We start from the raw sequence: 22,101 nt of genomic DNA, 5'->3' as shown, positions 1-22,101 counted from the left end.
TTGAATATTCATAAAAGTAAATAATAAAAATTATAGATGATGTTACTTACAAGTGTGTTATATACATTAAGGATGTGGAATGGAGAGGAGGAGGAGGAAAATATATATATGAATATCCAACTAGCATAGCTAATTTGCATGTTTTAGGCTTAAGGACTAAATTGAATAAAAGTAAAACTTTAGGGGCAATTTTGTAAAAATGTCAAAAATGACCAAATTGAAGGGAATGAATTTTTTTATTATCCAAATTAATAAATTAAATGAAATTTTCAATTTAAGATTGAGTGAAAATCGAGAAAATGGTAAATTACCAAAATGGCCCTGAATCTTGATATTTCTGCAATTTCGCTAGGTAAGTTTGTGTAACTTGAATTATATTCTTAAATGCTTGAAATGTATGTTTTTGATATGAATATGATTTGAATGTTTATTATATGAAAATTGACAAAACATTGATATATTTGATAAAAAAAGGGGGAAGAAATCCCGGTTGAATGAAAGGAAAATTCGATGGATCTCTGAAAAGGAATTGATGGTAAAAAGGATCTAGCCCGGACGAGTGATCCTATCCTGATATAGCCCTCTTGAAGAATATGTGGAAATGGATTTAGCCCGGACGGGTAATCCGAATTAGGGTCTAAATTTAGCTTGGACTGGTAATTCAGATCCAAGCTCACAAAAGTAATTGTCGTTGCAGGGGATTTAACCTGGACTGGTAATCCCGACAATACTCTATGAGTTTATATTACACGGGATTTACCCTGGACTGGTAATCCCACTGTAAGGATGAGGTTCGCAGGAGTGTGCTCTCTGATATGAAATGTGTAAGACTCTGGTTGAAAGATACCATGGCAACCTGATATGAAATGTGTAAAACCATGGTTGAAAGATACCATGGCAACCTAATATGAAATGTGTAGGACCATGGTTGAAAGATACCATGGCAACACGATATGAAATGTGTAGGACTATGGTTGAAAGATACCATGGCAACATGATAGAAAATGAATAAGACCATGGTTGAAAGATACCATGGCAGCGTGACATGAAATGAATAAGACCATGGTTGAAAGATACCATGGCAACATGACGGGAAAATGAATAAGAACATGGTTGAAAGATACCATGGCAACATGACAGAAAATGAGTAAGACCATAGTTGAAAAACACTATGGCATCATGTCAAAGATAAATAAGACCGTGGATGGGAGACGCTATGACATCTATTGAACAATTGATATTCAGGTAATATGTACCGGATGACGAATGGTTATATGAAATGGTTATGTGAAATGCTTACAAGAATTGGTCATATGGAAATATATGTACAAAATAGTTGTATGAAATAATTATGAAGATAGATAAATGAAATAAGAATAAGTACATGTAATATAATTTATATTAAGTTTGATATAAACTTTACCGAATAAATATACATAAAATATATGGAAATTATGGAGCATGAAATATTGATATAATGAAATGATTGATATATATAGTTATGAAAAAAAGCGGTAAGAGAATGATATGTTTCATGACATGTACATATATGATTGTCTTTGATATGTTGATACAAGGAAATTATGTAAGTAAAGAAAATTATTAAACTCAAGTGTGACATGTCGAGAAAATAAGTATATCAATGTTGAATTTATATGAAATATGTGCAAGTATACTAACAATGATGTTGTTTGACGCTTAGACAAGTACCAAGCTATTGATTGAATGGTAACATGTTTAATTATAAGGAGCATTGAAATGGTAAGTACTTAGATGAAAATAAAATTTAAGATTTTGCGAAATTTTTTTTAATCCCGATTTAATTCCAGTTGGTTTCTAGTGTATGTTTGGGGCTTCGAGGGCCCAATAGAGAGACGTTATGATTATTTTCAAAATCTGAATAATAAATGACTCAGAATTATCTGAAAATGTTCAGTAAACTCCGACAGTGCCTCGTACCCTATTCCGGCAATAAATACGGGTAGGGGGTGTTACATCGTTGAAAATTGTAAGCGAAGTTCGGGTCTTGGATACTCAAAACTCTTAAATATTGATTCATTTCATCTTGAGTGGTGCTACAGTTGAACATCTTTGTCTCTACCTGCGGTGGTGTACTTTGAATTCTCGAGGACCACATGGAATGAAATTACTGAGTGTGATATTTTGTCTGGCTTGGCCTCGACATCTTCCTCTAGTTGTAGTTCGAACCATTGTGTGATTTTAATGTAATAAAAGGACATGAAAGAAATAAAAAGAGTTACCTTTAAGAAAAAATTGAAATTGAAGATGAAGAATATAATAAGATTAAGCAGAAGAAAGGTTAGAGATTTCAATTAGTTTTGCAAAAATGTTTGAAAAAGTGTATATGTACCTTTTTTTATAGGAATAACTTGTACAAGAAGTTTATTTTGTGGAAACTGTTCAGGTTCTCCAATATAATCTAGACATCTATAAAAAAGGGTAAGTTTGCAACCTTTAAATTTAGGCAGTTAATAGCCAAATTCTGAATTTGCCTAACTTATGGTACGCATCTGGCATGGTCAATTAGTTATTAGATATGTTTAAATTCTTCAAAGTTAGAAAATATAAGGACGAAATTTTGTTAAGGGGAGGAGAGTTGTAACACCTAGTTCTTGTGGATCAAAATTTTTGGCATATTATAGTAAACAGGCTGTTTGAGCAAGTGTTATCCACCCAAATGATTATTTTGACATATGCATATGGGTGAACTATATCCACCACATAAGAAAGTAGTAATTTTAGCTCATAATATTCTGTTCTATTAAGGAGAAATTTGTATTAAGAGATTAAGGGTAAGTATGGAATGAGTATTTGCTAAAAGTATGGTACACCTGATTTGTATGGGATACTGTGCTAGTTAGATTTTAAGTAATCTGATTACAAACCAACTGTATAGCTTAGCCTTATAAGTATTTTAGGAGGGTACTTATTTATATTTCTCCCAGGAACTATAGGCTAATAATAAAGCAAGTTTTGATACGTATAACACTTGTTAAATTCCACTAAGTAAGTTGAGTCATATTTATATGTAAGGGATGAGTTCTGAAAGGGTTCTTTTTTCTTCTTCTTCTTCCTTAAGTGGTATTTATTGATACATTCCTCAAGACTAAATGTATCTTTCATTGATGATTTAGAGGTTATGGTTCTTTTATGGTCAATGGTTATTTCACACTAGGGTAAGTATTTCAGCAGTTGATCGCGTGATTTCATGATAGGTTTTAAATATTTATAATTAATCGTTCTTGAAACTAACTATTATCGCGATGTAGACAAGTGTACCTATCGAACAGTAGTATAGTTTTAGCAAGACCGGATTGTTGAACCCAAAGGAACTAAAAGTACTAGTAATGACTGTCTTTTTATTATCTAGCCTAAGAATAAAGAGGTTTTGTTTTAACTAACTAATTATCTAAACTAAGAATTCACAGAGAATGGAATTGGGGAATTGCTTTTGGGAAAATCGATTGAATTAAGACAATACCTAAGGAAAAATCCACCTAGACTGTACTTGATATTCTGGCTCTGAATCAGACGATTTATTCATTTAAATTGTTCCATAGAGATCCCTAAGTTATGTTATTATCCCTATTCAAGACTAATAACGTCTAATCTCTAGATTGAATAATTGAGACCTTTCTCTAATTAACACCCTAGGGTTGCATTAACTCGATCTATGAATCCCCTTATTAAGTTTCACCCTAATCCCACAAAATCTTGTCACCCTATGTCTAGGCGCGCAAACAACTCCGCTTAATTATGACAAATGTACTCTTAGACAGGGTCTATTCCTCCTCTAAATAAGAGCTTATCTTGAATCAGTATCCCAGGATATCAAAACAAGAATTAAGAACACATAATTAAGAACAAGTTAAATATTTATCATACGATTTAGAAAATAATAACAAGATTCGTCTTAGGTTTCATTCCCCTTAGGTATTTAGGGGTTTTAGTTCATAACTAAATAAGAAAACATCTCAGAATAATAAAGAATACAAAACATAAAGAAAACCTAAAACTCCTGAAGGGGAAATTGAGGAGAGATTTTTAGTCTTGATGGTGAATCCGGCGTCTGAGATGGATCAATCGGCTTTCTTGGAGTAATTCTTTACTCCCTATTCTGTGTCCCCCTTTTACTTCCTCCTCTAGGGTGTATTTATGGGTTTGGAATGCCTAAGAGCCCTCAAAATTAGCCTTTTCCGAATTGGACTCAACTTGGGCTCAGTAGGGACACGCCCGTGTGACACGCCTGTGTGCGATTACTTCAAGCCGCGCTCAAGTCTGCCAAATTGACACGGTCGGCCGTGTTGATTTCATACTTTGGCCCATTTTCTCCGTTTTTGACCCGTTTCTCTTTCCTTTCGCTCTCCTATGCTCTCCTAAGTATAAAACATGAAATTAAAGCATTAGGAGCATCGAATTCACCAATTCTAATGGGAAATCATCCATAAAATGCATTAAACATGGGGTAAAAATATGTATAAATTACAGTTTATCAAATACCCCTACACTTAAGCATTTGCTTGTCCTCAAGCAAAATTCTCAACTCATAATCAAAATAAATTCTTCTTAACTTATAATTTCTATCGATAATATCTCATAATAATCCATAGGTAATCATACATTGAAAATTCAACTAAAAAAACATCACAGTTTCAGTCATTCCAAGTTGAGCATTTTATTCCGAAAACATAGGTGTCTCCCCTCGTCTAAGTAATTACCTTTGATTCAGAATATCACAGAGTTTCATATCCTCTCTAAAGATTCACTCAAATCACTCGAGGTGTTTAAGGATAATAAATGAAGCACTCAATAGTCAATAATGAAAAGTCATTACCATAGGCTTGCATGAAAATCAGATCTCCACCACTATAAATTGAGATGATACATCAATCAAAAGGTCTTTAGAGGGTTTTAATGAGGCTTGGTTAGGGGGTGTGGTTACAAGCTGAAAGAAAGGGTTAGAATCGAGATTGAGTTGAAAAATATTTAATCATCACTTACGTACAACATAACTCCTTCTCTGACTATGGAATTTAAATATTGAATCTTACAAAAAAAAATCACTACTAATATGTATACATGTTTTTTTTTTAAGAACAAGTTAAATAACATAGACTAACTATTAAGAACAAGACATAGCTAAGAAATTTATTCAACTCAAATCTTGACAAAAAATAGGGATCAAATTAATTTAGGGGATTTCAACAATAATGGGTTAAGGGTTAATATTAAAGGTAATACAAGAAATGGTTTGTTAGCTCAACGGATTTTACTAAGGGTTAATCGTGGAGGTAGGCTTTTCATGGCATGAGTAGGTTAATCCTAAGTGCCTTTCTCATTTTGACATATCAAATCAAACAGTGTGGTCTTGACATGCATAATCAAGCAAGTTCTAAAATAACAGTTCAATACTAAAGCACTCAAAGCAATAATAAAAGTGAGCATGAAAGAATTAATAGATGCTCAAAAGGCTCAAAAATCTCACAAAAATTATGGCTTTTTGATGTTTAAAACTTGTGAATTCCAACTCAAAGTAATACCTAAATTTTGGGGAAACAACCTAAAATTTTAAATTCTTAAAAATCAACTTATCATGCTTGATTCTCTAATGTCTTGAGGTTTAAACAATCAATGCATAAATGCCTATGTTTTAATTCAAGATATATCAATCAATGTCATAAATCAATCAAAATTTATCCTGAATACGATATGAGAGTTTTCCAAGAGAACAAGGCAGTCATTTAGGGATTTTTTTGATAATGAAATAAATACCCCCCATACTTAAGATGTACATTGTCCTCAATGTACAAAGATAGATATTAGAATATAAAAATAAGATAGGGAGAGAAGTGAAACTTCCTGTATGATGAATTCCTCAAATTGGAGTTTTGGAGAGTAATCAGTGCGAGAGAGGAGAAGGATACTCTGGCGGTGGTAGAGGTTCATTAGTCCATAAGTCTTGCGCCAAAAGAATATTATATCTAGTGGTAGCTATGGTCATGGTCGATCAGGACATGGCAGTCGTGGAGAACCTTTCCCGGTGGAGTTTTTAGTTCCTATGCGATGATGAGCTTAAGAGCTTTATATAACTGTGATAAAATCAAGAACTTTTTAGGGGATATTAGGAAGAATAATTATTCATAAAGATTCTAAAAGCTAATAAAAATAAAAAGTAGTTTTAATAAAAATTAAAAACATAAAATAATAAACAAATGTTTTTAAACATCTTCATCACTGGATGGTTTGCGAGGTGGGATTGGCGATGAGATGTGGAGGTGCTGACAAATCTACTGTAGAGTAGCATCAATGTTGTCAAATCGTTGAAAACACTATTGCTCGAATCGAGTGAGGTGCTCAGAGATGTCACTATATGAAGTCGCCGCATAAACTGGACGAGAGAGTGGTGGTTGCTGAGTCGGTGGGTCCTCGTGCTGTGGAGGGACATCATCAGGAATGTCCTCGTAGGCCTCCTCCTCTGTAGATTGGGTGAGACGATATTGAGGAAGGTAGGTTCCTCGAGGCTTTTCGATCATCCTCATGCTAAACATGCTCGAGATGCCTTATGGAGACATCTGGCCAATGAGGGTTAAGGATGATTCTTGGGCTGCGGTGTTGAGGAGCCCAAAGTGTCGAGCCAACTGAGTAACATAAGGGCCAATGGAGATGACCCCCTTCCTATGACGCTCCGTCTGGTGCTGAATCTCGAATTCTGAATTTGAGTGCGTTTGACATTTAGTCCACCCTGTGTTCCTTGGGCGTATGGGTGCACACGGCCGTGTCGAACGGTCGTGTATGGCGTTGTTCGCTTCTCCCACGCCCGTGTATGAAGACCCACGTCCGTGTTAATCTAACAGTGTAACGCCCCAATTTTCGGGAATCCTGTGAATGTTGGCATAGGTTTAATTATGTTAGTGGGCTCTAGAAAGCCCAAACTTAAGATAGAACCCGACAATTTTAGTTAATTTTTGTTCCATAACAAAAAGGGGGTGAAATTATGAAATAGGACATATGTGAAAATGTTTGAAAATGCTATAGGTTAAATTGAAGTGACCAAATAAATAGGAGTGCAAAATAGGAGGATTTGCATGACAAACCTCCCATTTTACATGAAGTGGCCAGCCATCATATTGTTGTAGACAAAATGTACACTTGATATCCATAATTTATGAGACAAATTGATACAAATTGATAATAGGTTAGGTAAATGTTCCATGATAATAGGTTAGGTAAATGTTCCATGATAATGGGTTAGGTAAATGTTTCATGATAATGGGTTAGGTAAATGTTTCATGATAAGAATTTCATGTCTTTTGTATTAAAGAATTAAATGGATGAAATATGAAGTTTTATTAAAAGAAAAGGGGTAAAAGAACAAAGTTTTGTCCATCTTTGTTCATCATAGCTGAAAGTTAGAGAAGAGAAAGGAGAGGAGAAAGCTCTTGAGTATTCGGTCATTAGGAGGAGGAAAATTGAAGGTAAGTTCTTGGTACCTTGCTTCTATTTTGAGGTTCATGAGTTCTTCTTGATTCTACCTTAACTCTTGAAGTATATTTTGATTTTTAGTTGTGTTGTGAGCATTTGGTCATGAATTAAAATGAAGGAAATGGTTGTTGTTTCATGTTCTTTTGATGAAAATGGAAGATATGTGAAGTTGAGCCAAACAAATGAGCATGCATGTGCCTTAGATGCTAAAGGGAAAAATCGGCTAACATGTTGTGCTTTAAAATGATGAAATGGAGATTATGCTTAAGTAAAAATCATAGATATGTGATGATTGATTGGTGATATACATGTTTAAATAACATGCATGCAAGATAGGTGTATGAAAGAGTGATTTGGTAATAAATGCTTGGGACGATGAGCGATAATGTGACTTTGGAAAATCACCATAAATTATGGGAGATGAATTAGAAGCTGAATAAATTATGTAATTAAAGCTTATTGAGTATTGTTTCTAATGAAATAAACAAGAACATATTTTGAATTCTGTACAATGAGAAATTTGATTCAGTAATGAAGAGTGGTCGATTAGTCAAACAGTGAAACATGGGAAACTTTGAGAAAAATCTGGTATTGATTGGCTAAACCAAAATTCTGAAAATTTTATGGATAGAAGATATATGAGTCTATTTTCAGGGAAAATTAACGGCACTTTATTTAGAGTTTCGTAGCTCCAGTTATAAATGATTTAGTGACTGTTGCTCGGGAAGACAGCTTGCAGTGAAATTATGATTATATGGTAAACATTGACAAAAATTTGTTAATGAGTTGCTTATTGATTTCTTATAAGCTTACTATGATCTGTAGGTGTGGTTGGCGAATATTGTAAGGGGTTAATCGTAGTTTGTATTTGAATAGTTAGATTAACGTGTTAGTAATCCAATTGTAGGCGGTTCGTGTGTGGATCTCGTCGAATATATCGTCAAGCAAAATGTGTGTAACTAACACCCTCTTTCTTAGTCGGATCGGCAAAAGTCGAAAAGTCGAAATGTCGAAAATCGGTATTTTGTAGATTTGCGAGTGTGCGAATGCTCGTGAGGTAAATCGATTAATGTTTTTGGTAGCTGCAATGTTTGGACCGCAAAGTGCACGATTTACGTGCCCTCGATATTTTTGGGCTTAATGGGCCAAAATTGGAATGATGGGCCAACGGCCCAATTCGTAAGAACCCTCGGTAGTGATTACATTAGTACGTGAAAGGTAGGAATATGCATGAAAAATCCTAAAATAGATAAATTCTTGAAATACCTTTAAAAGTGGAAAATTTACGTTTACCCCTAGGAGATAAATTAAGAAATACCTCTAAGGTTAAATTGACTTAAATGCATGTTTGATTTGTTGTTATTTCTTGCATGCCATGTTGTTATTATCGATGCATGGGATTGGGATATTGACGGAGGAAATCTGAAAGTGGCTTGTCTACGTCTTGGAGGCTTTGCCTCAATTCTTTGATAAGCGAGCAAGCAATCTTGAATCTGTGGAGTGTTAAATTTGGGTGGGTTGAGCTATTCCCCACATGGAGTGTATGGCTGGTGCGGGTGGAGTGTAGTGGTTGGTGGGTTGAGTAGTCTCCCAAATGGGCTTGCATATGTTTATTGATGTTGCATGTAATTTTGAAATGGGCCTATGGGCCATACTATTATCTGAATAAGGGCTAAGGCCCGTTTATTATAATCTGAAAGGGCTCGCCCATTACCACTCATTACTGAATGGGCTTAGGCCCAATAGGCTTGAGTGACTTGGGCTTTGAATGGGTTTTCCTTACACTTGAGTTTCCCCAAACTCACCCTTTTATTTTCATCCACGCAGAAATCCCCAACCATAGTGGGCTTGGAGTCGTGAGGGAATTTGAGTGGCCACCGTTCGAAAGTTTGATTTTCTTCCGTGAACTAGACATCCTTTTAATTAAGTTTGAGGTTTTGGGCTTTTAAATGTAATAAAGTCGCTTATTTATTTTTGATGGTTTTTAATATGTATTATTAAGATAGGTAATACTTATTTTAACTGTTGAAATTAGATAGCTTTAGGGCGCGTTTTCAAAAACAACAGTTGATTTCAAAATAACACGACAACAAGCAAAGCTTCCGCAATGAAAGTATTTTCCAAAGTTAATCACTTTTCCTAAAAATAACTTAATCGAATCGGTTTCCTAGAAATATCCATGACGTTAAGGTGTGGCAATGGCGGTATGCATGTCTAGGATTGGATCCGAAGGGAGGTTGGTACTTAAGCAGTCCGATGGACTCACCACCTCTTTTCCGGTTTCCTACCTGGTGCACAGCTTCCATTCACTTTAACCCTTAATGAATTAATCTTTTGAACATCAAGTACGATTTTCTAGACTTAGAATGAATTTTTTTTTTTTACGTTTTTGATGTGGCATGCCGGATCCGGCCATAACTTCTGGGCCGGGTTTGGGGTGCTACAAACAGGTTCGAACACGGGTGATAGTCACAGGCATGTCGCACGCCCTTGCTATTTTAACAGGTTCACCCACGGTTCTTCCACACGGGCGTGTCTCACACTCGTGTTGTTTTGGCAGGCTCAACTACCACCATGTCGCACGGTCGTGGCATTTTATCATAGCCCGTGTTTGGGAAAATTGTTGCCCTATTTTCACAAAGCCCTAAGCACGTCCTTGTGCTTGGCCGTGTCTCTGTGGAAAACCTGTGTTCAAGAGCTCCGTTAGTAAGTTAGGTGTTGAAGACTAAATGTTAAAGAAATTAATACAGTTAGTGCTTGGGTTGCCTCCCGAGAAGCTCTTATTTATAGTCTAAGCTCGACTTACCTCTCCATTGAATGGTCATGGTGGTTTGAGGAGTTTATACTCATCATTCGTGCTATCATTCGCATCAAAATAATGTTTCAGACAGGTGTTATTTACCTTAAAAGTGCCGAACTTGGGATAACTCACCTCGACCGTACCAAATGGGAAAATGCTAAGTACCGTAAGAGGGATTTCTTCATTCGGTGTGGTAGCGACAATGTGGGGATCTGCGGCACCTAATAAGACTCTATCTCCAACCTTAAGTTGATTTAGAAATGTATTGAGCTCGTTCTGTCGTAGATTCGGTTTGTTAGGTGTTCTCGGTTTATATGTCCGCCATTCATCTAGCTCCTTGATTTGTAGCCTTCGATCTTCATGAATAGGTCCTCTACTATTGCTTGAGAATGGCTCATGTACTTCCTTCAGACTCATTTTCTACAAAGAAGGTTGCACCATATTGTCAGTTTTAGTAGAACAGTTTAGACGATCACCTTCAATTTCCAATGTGTTGCCGGAATTGCGAGCTTGAAGGGTGATTGTTTCGTCTCTCACACGGAGTGTGAGTTCACCTATGCCAACATCAATAATTGTTTTAGCAGTTGCTAAAAAGGGCCTTCCTAGAATTAAAGGAGTGTTGCTATCCTCCTCTATGTCTAGAACAAGGAAGTCAACGGGAAATATAAATTTATCGATTTCAACTAGGACATCTTTAATAATACCCCTAGGGAATCTTATAGTTTATCTACTAATTGAATGCTCATCCTAGTCTGTTTGGGTTTCCCGAGACCTAGTTGCTTAAACATTTTGTAAGGCATGACATTGATACTAGCCTCTAAATCAGCTAATGCATTATTAACATCTAAACTACCAATTAAGCAAGGAATTGTAAAACTCCCTGGATCTTTTAATTTGTTTTGTAGCTTATTTTACAGAATAGCTGAGCACACTGCGTTTAGCTCCACATGCGACGCCTCGTCCAACTTCCTCTTATTTGCTAAAAGCTCCTTTAAAAATTTCATTGTGTTTGGCATCTGCGATAGAGCTTCAATAAACAGTAAGTTAATGTGTAATTTTTTAAGAGTTTAAGGAATTTACCAAAATTTTCATCTAAGTAGTCTTTTCTTGTCGCGTTGGGGTATGGCACATGAGGTTTATATTCGACATTCACTGATTTGTTTTTATTATGACCTACCTCACCGTGACATTTACTTACCACAGTTTCTTGCCTCAGTTCTGGTTCAGGCTCAACGACTCCTTCATCATCTTCAATATTAATTGCGTTGAGCTATTCCCTTAGGTTGGGTTCAGTATTACTTGGCAAGCTACCTTGTGGTCGTTCGGAGATTAGTTTGGAAAGATGGCCTATCTGAGTTTCGAGTATTTGGATCGACGCTTGTTGATTTTTAAGTACTGACTCGGTGTTCTGAAAATGGGTTTCTAACACCGATATAAACTTTGAGAGCATCTCTTTAAGGTTCGACTTTTTTTCCTGTTGATAGGGTGGTTGTTGAAAACCCGAAGGATGTTGTGGTCTTTGATTTCCTTAACCGCCCCACAAGAAATTGGGGTGGTTCCTCTAACCTGCATTGTAAGTGTTACTATATGGGTTATTTTGGGATCGAGAGTTATTATTACTCATATATTGGACTTGTTCCTCCTCGATGCTAGGGTTAAAGGGTTGATACTCTGTGCATGCTCCTCTTCCATTTGTCTCACACCTCATTACTAGATATACCTGAGTAGAACCAAGTAAACCATCAATCTTTTTATTTAGAAGTTCTACCTGGTTTGACAGCATAGTAACCGAATCAACGTTATAAATGCCTACTGTTTTAGTTGGTTTAGTCCTCATGACTTACCACTGATAGTTATTCAGTGACATCTCCTCTATAAACTCATAAGCATCTTCAGGTGTTTTGTTATTGATGGTTCCGCCAGCAGCTGTGTCAACCATTTGTCGAGTCGAAAGATTCAGGCCATTATAGAACGTTTGAACCTGTAGCCAAAGCGGTAACCCATGGTGAGGGCACCTTCTCAGTAAGTCTTTGTATCTCTCCTATGCATCGTAAAGAGTTTCTAAGTCTATTTGCACAAATGAAGAGATATCATTACGTAATTTAGCCGTTTTAGCAGGCGAAAAATATTTTAATAGAAAATTTTCAGTCATTTGCTCCCAAGTAGTGATTGACCCTCGTGGTAATGAGTTCAACCACTGTTTAGCTTTTTTTCTCAATGAAAAAGGGAATAACCGAAGACGAATGGCATCATCAGAAACACCATTAATTTTAAATGTATCGCATTGTTCCAAAAAGTTTGCTAAGTGAGCGTTGGGATCCTCATCCTGCAAACCATCAAACTAAACAAATTGCTGTATCATTTGAATAGTGTTAGGTTTTAGTTCAAAAGTATTTGCAGCTACAGCAGGTTTAACTATGCTCGATTCAGTTCCTGTTAAAGAAGGTTTAGCATAATCATACATAGTGCGTGGAGCAGGATTTTGATTAACCGCAATTGCAGGACGTAGCTGATTGTCTTGGTTTTCAGCCATCTCTTCGGTTAGGGGTTGAGTATCGTCCTCTTGCTCGTTCTCTGTGTATCTTAAGCTTTGCCTTATTTCTCTTTGGTTTCTGCAAACTGTACGATCGATTTTTTCGTCAAAAAGTAGTGGTCCTGACGGGTTTCTTCTAGTCATAAACTATAAAAACCTGCCAAGAGAAAGAAAAAGTAAATTAATAAATAATAATAATAATAAATAAAAATTAAATTGCAAGAAAAATAAATGGCTAAAGTAATAAAAATTGAGCGTTTCTAATATCTTCGTTCCTCGGCAACGGTGCCAAAAACTTGATTGCGTGATTTTGTGATAGGTTTTAAATATTTATAATTAATCGTTCTTGAAACTAACTATTATCGCGATGTAGACAAGTGTACCTATCGAACAGTAGTATAGTTTTAGCAAGACCAGATTGTCGAACCCAAAGAAACTAAAAGTACTAGTAATGACTGTCTTTTTATTATCTAGCCTAAGAATAAAGAGATTTTGTTTTAAATAACTAATTATCTAAACTAAGAATTCACAGAGAATGGACTTGGAGAATTTCTTTTGGGAAAATCGATTGAATTAAGACAATACCTAAGGAAAAATCCACCTAGACTGTCTGGCTCCGAATCGGACGATTTATTCATTTAACTTGTTCCGTAGAGATCCCTAAGTTATGTTATTATCCCTATTCAAGACTAATAATGTCTAATCTCTAGATTGAATAGTTGAGACCTTTCTCTAATTAACACCCTAGGGTTTCATTAACTTAATCTATGGATCCCCTTATTAGGTTTCACCATAATCCCACAAAATCTTGTCACCCTATGTCTAGGTGCGCAAACAACTTCGCTTAATTATGACAAATATACTCTTAAACAAGGTCTATTCCTCCTCTGAATAAGAGCTTATCTTGAATCAGTATCCTGTGATATCAAAATAAGAATTAAGAACACATAATTAAGAACAAGTTAAATATTTATCATACAATTCAGAAAATAATAACAAGATTCGTCTTAGGTTTCGTTCCCCTTAGGTATTTAGGGTTTTAGTTCATAACTAAATAAGAAAACATCTCGAATAATAAAGAATACAAAACATAAAGAAAACCCAAAACTCCTGAAGGGAAATTGAGGAGAGATCTTCAGTCCTGATGGTGAATCCGGCTTCTGAGATGGATCAATCGGCTTCCTTGGAGTAATTGCTTACTCCCTATTCTGTGTCCCCCTTTTTCTTCCTCCTCTAGGGTGTATTTATAGGCTTTGGAATGCCTAAGAGCCCTCAAAATTAGCTTTTTCCGAATTGGACTCAACTTGGGCTCGGCAGGGACACACCCATGTGCGATTACTTCAAGCCGTGCTCGAGCCTGCCAAATTGACACTACCGTGTGCTCCGCCCATGTGAGGAGGTCCAGGCCGTGTTGATTTTGTACTTTGGCCCATTTTATCTGTTTTTGACCCGTTTCTCGTTCCTTTCGCTCTCCTATGCTCTCCTAAGTATAAAACATGAAATTAAAGTATTAGGAGCATCGAATTCACCAATTCTAATAGGAAATCATCCATAAAATGTGTTAAACATGGGGTAAAAAATATGTATAAATTACGGTTTATCAGCTGTGCATGTTAATTTTTGAATGAGTAAATCTGTATGTGGTAACTGAACAGTAAAATTGTAAGTATAAGGTTTCTGTATGAGATTGTATAGCATGTTCTATTAGACCTTTATGGCATGAACTGTGAGGAATGTCTGGTAAGTATTGAATCTAAATGTCTGTCTTTATTGTAAGATATGAGTAAATTCTTTTAGTTCTATAATAAGTAAAGCTAATATGAGGTATTGATATAGGTTATGAGTAACTAAGTCCTAAGTGTTTCCATGCAAAAGAGAAGTGTATCTATATGACAAGAAGGTATCCGTTAGGATAATCTGTATATATGGAAAGTGTAGGGTATTGTGCTTCTTTTAGAATTATTTTGAATTAGAGTTAATGTTATCTTGAATTGTGATATTCTGGTATATGCCTTAAACTAAATAGCTTATTTATGAGCCTCAGTAATAGCCATGTACTTAGCTTCAGTATTAGACAAAGCAACTGTAGTCTGCAAAGTGATTTTCCAATTAATTGTGCAACCCCCAATAGTAAAGACATACCCGTTGAGAGATCTTCTTTATCAAGGTCTCCGGAAAAATCAGAATCAACATACCCAATGACTTCACCTCTAGTTATTCTAAACTGTAAGCAAACATCAATAGTACCTCGTAAGTATCTAAAAATCCACTGAATTGTTATCTAGTATTCTTTACCTGGATTCGCCATGTATCTATTAACTGCAAATGATTAATCTGGACGTGAGCAAACTATAACATACATTAGAGATCCCACTACACTAGAATATGGAACACGTGATATGTAGTCAATCTCATTATCTGATTGCGGAGACAAAGCCGATGGAATTTTAAAGTGGGCTACTAATGGAGTACTAACAGGCTTGGCACTTTGCATATTTGAACCTGCATAGAACTTTCTCAATGTACCCTTTCTAACATAGGTACAATTTACTTATTTTTCTATTTTTGAGAATATGCGTCCTGAGTTTTTTTTTTACTCCCAAATCTTTCATCTCGAATTCTTTACTAAATTGGGCTTTGACTTTTCCTATCTCTTCTTTATCTTTGGCTTCTATCAACATGTCATCAACATCAAGAAGAATATATCCAAAACTGTCAATGCTGCTTCTTTTGAAATCATGAGTAGTCATAAATGAATCAAACCTCTTATACCATTGCCTTGGTGATTGTTTCAAGCCATAAAGGGACTTTTTCAACAAGCAAACATAGTCCTCATTTTCTGAGACTATAAAAATCTCTGGTTGTTGCATGTAAATATTTTCCTCAAGTTCTTCATGCAAGAACGTTGTTCTTACATCTAACTGCTCAAGCTTCAAATCATATCTGACCACAATACCAAGTAAGGCTTGAATCGAACTGTGCTTAACAACTGAAGAAAACATATCTATAAAGTCTACACTTAGAATCTGACTATAGTCTTTTACAACTAGCCTTGCTTTATACTGGAGTTCTTCAACTCCTGGACTCTCTTCTTTCTTCTTAAACACCTATTTACAACGAACAACCTTTTTACCTTCAGAAAGCTTCACTAGTTACCACATTCTATTCTTATGGAGTAATTTCAACTCTTCTTGCTTGGTAATCATCCACTTTCTTAAATCTTTACAGCTAACTCCCTTATAATAAGTAAATGGCTCCTGATTTGCACCTATATCTTTTGCCACATTTAAAGCATAAGCAACTAGATCAGCCTTGGCAAACCTCTTTAGAGGTTTAATTTCTCTTCTAGGTCTGTTCTTGGCAATAGAACATTGTGATACTGACTGTAGTGAAGAAGCAATTCTGCTCTAAGTTTTTGTACTAACCTCAGTAATAGACTCTGTTGTAGATCCTGGATTAATCTGAAACTCCACCTGCTTCACATGTATGTTTGATTTCTGCTGGTCTTTATTGGAAGAGTCTTTAAGAGATAAGTTTGGCAGCATAGTAGTTTCATAAAAAATAACATCTCTGTTAATCACAACTTTTCTATTTTCAGGACACCATAACTTATATCTTTTAACACTAGCCTTATATCTAAGAAAAACACACTTAATAGATCTAGGTTCCAATTTACCATTATCAATATGAGCATACACAAGACACCCAAAAATCTTCAAATTAGAATAATCAGCAGGAATACCAGAGCATACCTCTTGTGGAGTCTTTTTCTCAATGGCAACAAACGGAGACCGATTAATCAAAAAACATGCAGTAGAGGTCGCTTCAGCCCTAAATGACTTCAGTAAATAGGCATTCGACAATATACATCAAAATTTTTCCATTTTTGTTCTATTCATTCATTCTGCAACACCATTTTGCTATGGAGTATGGCGAACTATCAAGTATCTCACGATCTCTTCTAATTTCACAATTTATTAAACTCATCAAAACAGAATTCCAACCCATTATCTATGCAGAGGTGTTTTATTTATTTTCATGTCTACTTCTCGATCATAATCTTCGAAGCCTTAAACATGGAAAACACATCACTTTTATACTTTAGGAAGAATGCCTAAACTTTTCAAGAAAAATCATTAATGATCGTCAACATATAATTAGCATCACCCCTCGAAGGCACTCTAAATGCTCCCCAAAGATTAGAATGAATATAATCCAACGTTCCCTTCATGTTATGGATTCCTCTGGTGAATCAAACTCACTTTTGCTTCCCAAAAACGTAGTGCTCATAAAACTTCATTTTGCTAATACCTTGTCCATCAAGAAGTCATTTTTTTCTTAATTTTATCATGTCACTCTCACTCATATGTCCTAAACACATATGCCAAAGTCTAGTAACATCATCATCTGACAAAGAAGAGAAAGTGACAACTGTATCACCAATAATAGTTGAACCCTGCAAAATATATAACTTGTTAGTCTTTCTTTGCCCTTTCATCACTACGAGGGAACCCTAGCTAATCTTTAGAACCTCACTTTCAATTGTGTACTTGTACCCTTTTGAATCAAGAGTATTCAATGAAATTAATTTCTCTTCAACTCTGGTACATGTCGTACGTTACTAAGTGTTCTAACGACTTCATCAAACATCTTAATTTTGATCGTGCCAATACCTGTAATTCTACATGAAACTTTATTTCCTATTAAAACAACTCCTTCAGATACTATTTCAGATGTTGTAAACCAATCTCAATTGGTACTCATATGAAAGGTGCAACCACAATTGAGGATCCACTCCTCGCTCATGTTAGAGTTGTCGGCAGAAGCAACTAGGAGTTTAACATCGTTGTAGTATTCTACAACACCATCTTCATTGGATTGTTCTGGTTGTTTTCCCTTTTAATTTGTTGCCTCCCTTTTGATCTTTTTTTGCAACTTATAGCACCCAAACTTAAAGTGCCTTTTCTTCTTGTAAAAGTTATAGGTTTTACCTCTATTTGAATATCTCGATCTACCCTTAGATTTACTACAAGAATTTCATTCTCGTGTCCTCCCATAATTATCATAGTATTTTGTTCTTGTCTTCCATGAGCAATGAGACCCTCTCCTCGAGAATCAGATCCAGCTACAAGATGCTTCATCTTATTATATGAGGATAAGGAAACATAAACTTCATCAACTGTGAGAGATTTGTGACTATACAAAATCGTATCTTTAAAGGTTAAATAAGATGGATGTAACGAACAAAGTAGAGTTAATCTAAATCTTCTTTATTATACTGAACCTCCATGGCCTCTAAGCCCAAACAATTTCTTTAAACATGGTTAAGTGTTCGAGCACAGACGTACCACCTTCTTCCAAACGATGAGAATAAAGATGATGCTTTAGATGCAACTTGCTAGTTAGGGTTTTTGACATGCATAGCTACTCCAGCTTTGCCCATAATGTAGGACGATCTTCTCCTTCAACATGTCTTATAGAATATCATTCGACAGATGCAGATGTAATTGCGTTAAAGCCTTTCGATCTTTATGCTTCTTTTCTTCAAGCGTCAATGTTGAAGACATCTTATCTAACCCTAGCAAGGCATCCTCCAAATCCATCTTCGTACGAACTGCCTGCATCTTTACCTGTCACAACGCGAATCTGGTGTTGTGATCCAACAGCGAAATATCATACTTCATCGTCATAATTACAGTGATCGACACAAGCAACCCGAAAAGCTTTGATACCATTTTGTTATAATAAAGGCTGATAATGGCAATAGAATGATCGCAATATAAGAAAAATAAGAGCGCGCACATATTTTACGTGGAAACCTTTTTGGGGAAAATCACAGGCAAAGGAGAAAAAATTCACTAATGTTGAAAAACGAATGATACAAGAGGAGTTTTGACTACATCTATTTAAAGGTTAAAAAACCTTATTCTAATCAATGTCACATAGAAAAAGTGTAGTTCTATGCAGATTCTACTTGTGTCGCCCCCACGGATTCTCTTATTTTGCCACTGTGTTTTATTTCTTTAACAAGTGATAGGATTCGGGTCACACAATTCTAACAAATCTTTTAGCCAACTTAAATTATTCTAAAATTCATGTAATTATAAATTAATTTTACGTGGTACTAGACTAAACAAAATTTAACGAACTTAAACTAATTAATTGGTTTGTGTTGTAAATTCAATGATAAATGAATATCCATAACTCCTAAATTCATCATCTTATAACCCCTAAATAATTTATAAGGTACCTTAATATTAGTCCTTAATGCTTTGTAACTTATGGCACTTAAAGCCCTATAAATAGAGGGCATATACAAGCTTATTGTATTCTAAGTGAAGGTTGAATCATCCTTTCATTTCTTTATCTTTCTTTCTCTCTTAATCTTTGTATTCTTCTTTTAGTTTTATAATAATTTGTAACTTTAATAATAAAACCTTCTAATTAATATTAATTAAATCTAAAACTGAAATTAATAACAATAATAAAATTATCATATTTTAAAGTTCTAACAATATTTTGAAAATAGCTTAATTTGCAACAATTCAAAATAGTTTTGTGCTGTTAGTTGTTCGAACAAGACTTGGACAAGAAAATAAAACAATGAAATTTTATACGAGAATTTGCAAAGAGAGAAAGAAAATCAACATAATAAGTTTGTTAAAGTAGTTTGGATTCATTAATCCTATGTCTATGAAGCCTCGCTCAGAGAATGGTTTCATTCAACAATTTTGATGGACAACTATTGGTTTAACCCTAATCTATCTTCTCATAATAAATAATTGCAGCCCTAAAGTGAAACTCAAATTATCACAAGCACTCTTCCTAAAACTTCACAATACAATTAAAAATAACTCTTCAATAAATGGTGGAGTAAAAGGTGTTTGAATGCACAACAGTCATCTTTCAAATTATTGAGAAAAAATGCCCATAAAAGCACTTAATAGGCACCTCTCCAAGAGAATCTCATTAGGCTATTTATAGGCCAAGTCGACAACTTCTCCAAACAATCTTAGAAATAAATTAGCATAAAATCTTCCTTTTAGACTTTTGAAACAAAGACTTTAGCTCTAAGCAAATTAAAATCAAGTTTGGCTTTGACTAAGGTTAAGTCAAAAACTAAAGCCTTCAACTCCAAGCAAAGTCAAATCAACTTTGACTCCAAGTAAGACTATGCTCGAGATTTTAAAGAATAATGATAAAATTCTCAATCATTACTCAATCATCTCAAACTTCATAATATAATTAATTTCATTTCAAACGTCCCTGGCTACTCATTTGTTGCTTAAAAAGATTAAATCAAAAGCCATGTAATTAAAAGGTCAAGCATGCCAACACAAAAAAAAAAAAACTTTGACAACACCACGACTATTATTCTAATTATTGTTTGAACATAAAGTAGAGCAAGAGAAGTAGTTAAATGTTCTAACAATCTCCCCCTTTGGCATTTTGAAAAAAAAACATGCAACAAATGATATACACAAGGTCAATATGTAGGAACACTAGTACACCCCGTGGCACAATGAAAAAAAATAATTTTGACGATTTCAACCCATCAATTTGTGTATGAGAAACAAATCCTGGTTGAGAAAGGGTGAAAATATACCAAAAACAATTTGAAAAAATAGCATTGGTATGGTATTAAAGCCTCTGTGATGTCACAAACCTCAACCTCAACGAAAAAGTCCGAGGCTCTATTTGATCCACTCGGAAAAGAACGGCCAAAAAACCTCCAAACTTTTCAAAGAAAAATAAAACTTTGCTATTAGTCAAAGTGATATTTCGAGTAACTTGAAAATTGGGATTTAACCATCTATTTATTCAAAACTCTTTTAAGTGGTATATTTTTGCAAACTTAATCTTTATTTACCAAATTTTATTAAATACTATATTTAATAAATTTGATAAGGTAGATTTATCACATTAATATGTGAAACATATTTTTACATTATTTTAAGGGTAAACTTTACAAATGGTCACCTAATTATGTCTGTATTCTTTTTTTGGTCACCCAACTTTAAAAATTTTCAATTTAGACATTAATGTTTGAATTTGTTCTTATTTTTGTCACCCACCGTTAAATTGATAAGAAAATACCTTTTTCTAACTAGTATAATAACATATTTAGTCCTCAATACTTACATATTCTATCAATCTGATCCTAAATCTAAATAATTCAATAAATTTAACCTTTCACATTTACAAATTTTATCAATTTGATCCTCAAACCTCCCAACCAAGACTTTTAGCTTTTAAAAGAGATGCATTTCACATCTATAAATTTGTAAACACCCTCAATGATTTAAATGAAAACTTTTGAATAGTTTAGTGACCAAATTATACCTTTTTAGTTAAATAACTAAAATGAAAAGTGACTAATAGTGCAATTTACCTTTTCTTTTATAAAATCACTATTACATTTATATATATTTTTTTGCGCCACTTACATTGTTTTCGAAATAGAAATCCATGTTTTAAGATTTAAACATTCAATTGATATCTAAAATAGAAAGTCCAAAGTTTAATTTCTAGAAAGTGATATTTATGTTTTAATTTAACATTAACAAATATTTAGGTGAAATAAATAAATAATAAAAGGTGTAATTCTGATTTTGATCATTTTACTTTACAAACATTGAAAATTTAGTTCCTCTCCTACTTTATTAAAATTAAGGAATTTATAAATCAACAATTTATATACACGAAATTAACAAAAACCAATTGTTCGTGAATTTATATGTAATAAATTAGTAAAATTCAGCAATTAAAGTTTATGAATTTACTAACAATTAGATTAACTTTTCAACTTTCATAAAATATAAGGAATAAATTTTAATAAATTAAAGTAAAAGGACTAATTTATCAAAATAGAAGAATGAAATTCATAAAGTTGAATAAAAGGATTTTCGACTTTTAATGGTACAGCTGAGAAATTAAAATAGATCCAAACCATGATGTATGGATGATTTTTGGTTAATCACCGAAATAGAAATTAATTCTATTTTTCATTTAATTAAAATAGTATCAAAATAAATATATTATATTTAAACTTAAATTATTATATAAAATTAGTTTTAAAAATTCTAAGAATTATGATTTATTTGAAAATTGTTTAAATATTACTAAATATTGTAAAAAAAAAAAGATCCCATTTTGCTAAAAAAAAACAAAAAATTTAAAAAAAAATGGAAAATCTAAAAGGTGCGACCGAACCTGTTGAATTGCATGGATCCGACCAAATAATCCGATCTTTATCAATAAGATC

At 34.2% G+C, this 22,101-nt stretch overlaps 1 non-coding gene across 1 annotated transcript; it reads left to right on the top strand.

The window, feature by feature from the left end:
• Positions 1-12,300: 12,300 nt before the first annotated feature.
• LOC128290742 (small nucleolar RNA R71) lies at positions 12,301-12,407 on the top strand. Its single transcript, XR_008280529.1, has one exon. It is a non-coding gene; the product is annotated as a small nucleolar RNA R71 (small nucleolar RNA).
• The last annotated feature ends 9,694 nt before the right edge of the window (positions 12,408-22,101 follow it).

The sequence above is a fragment of the Gossypium arboreum genome, chromosome 3 (genome assembly GCF_025698485.1).
Source record: "Gossypium arboreum isolate Shixiya-1 chromosome 3, ASM2569848v2, whole genome shotgun sequence".
Lineage (NCBI taxonomy): Eukaryota > Viridiplantae > Streptophyta > Magnoliopsida > Malvales > Malvaceae > Gossypium > Gossypium arboreum.
This window is presented reverse-complemented; position numbering and strand designations above follow the sequence as displayed.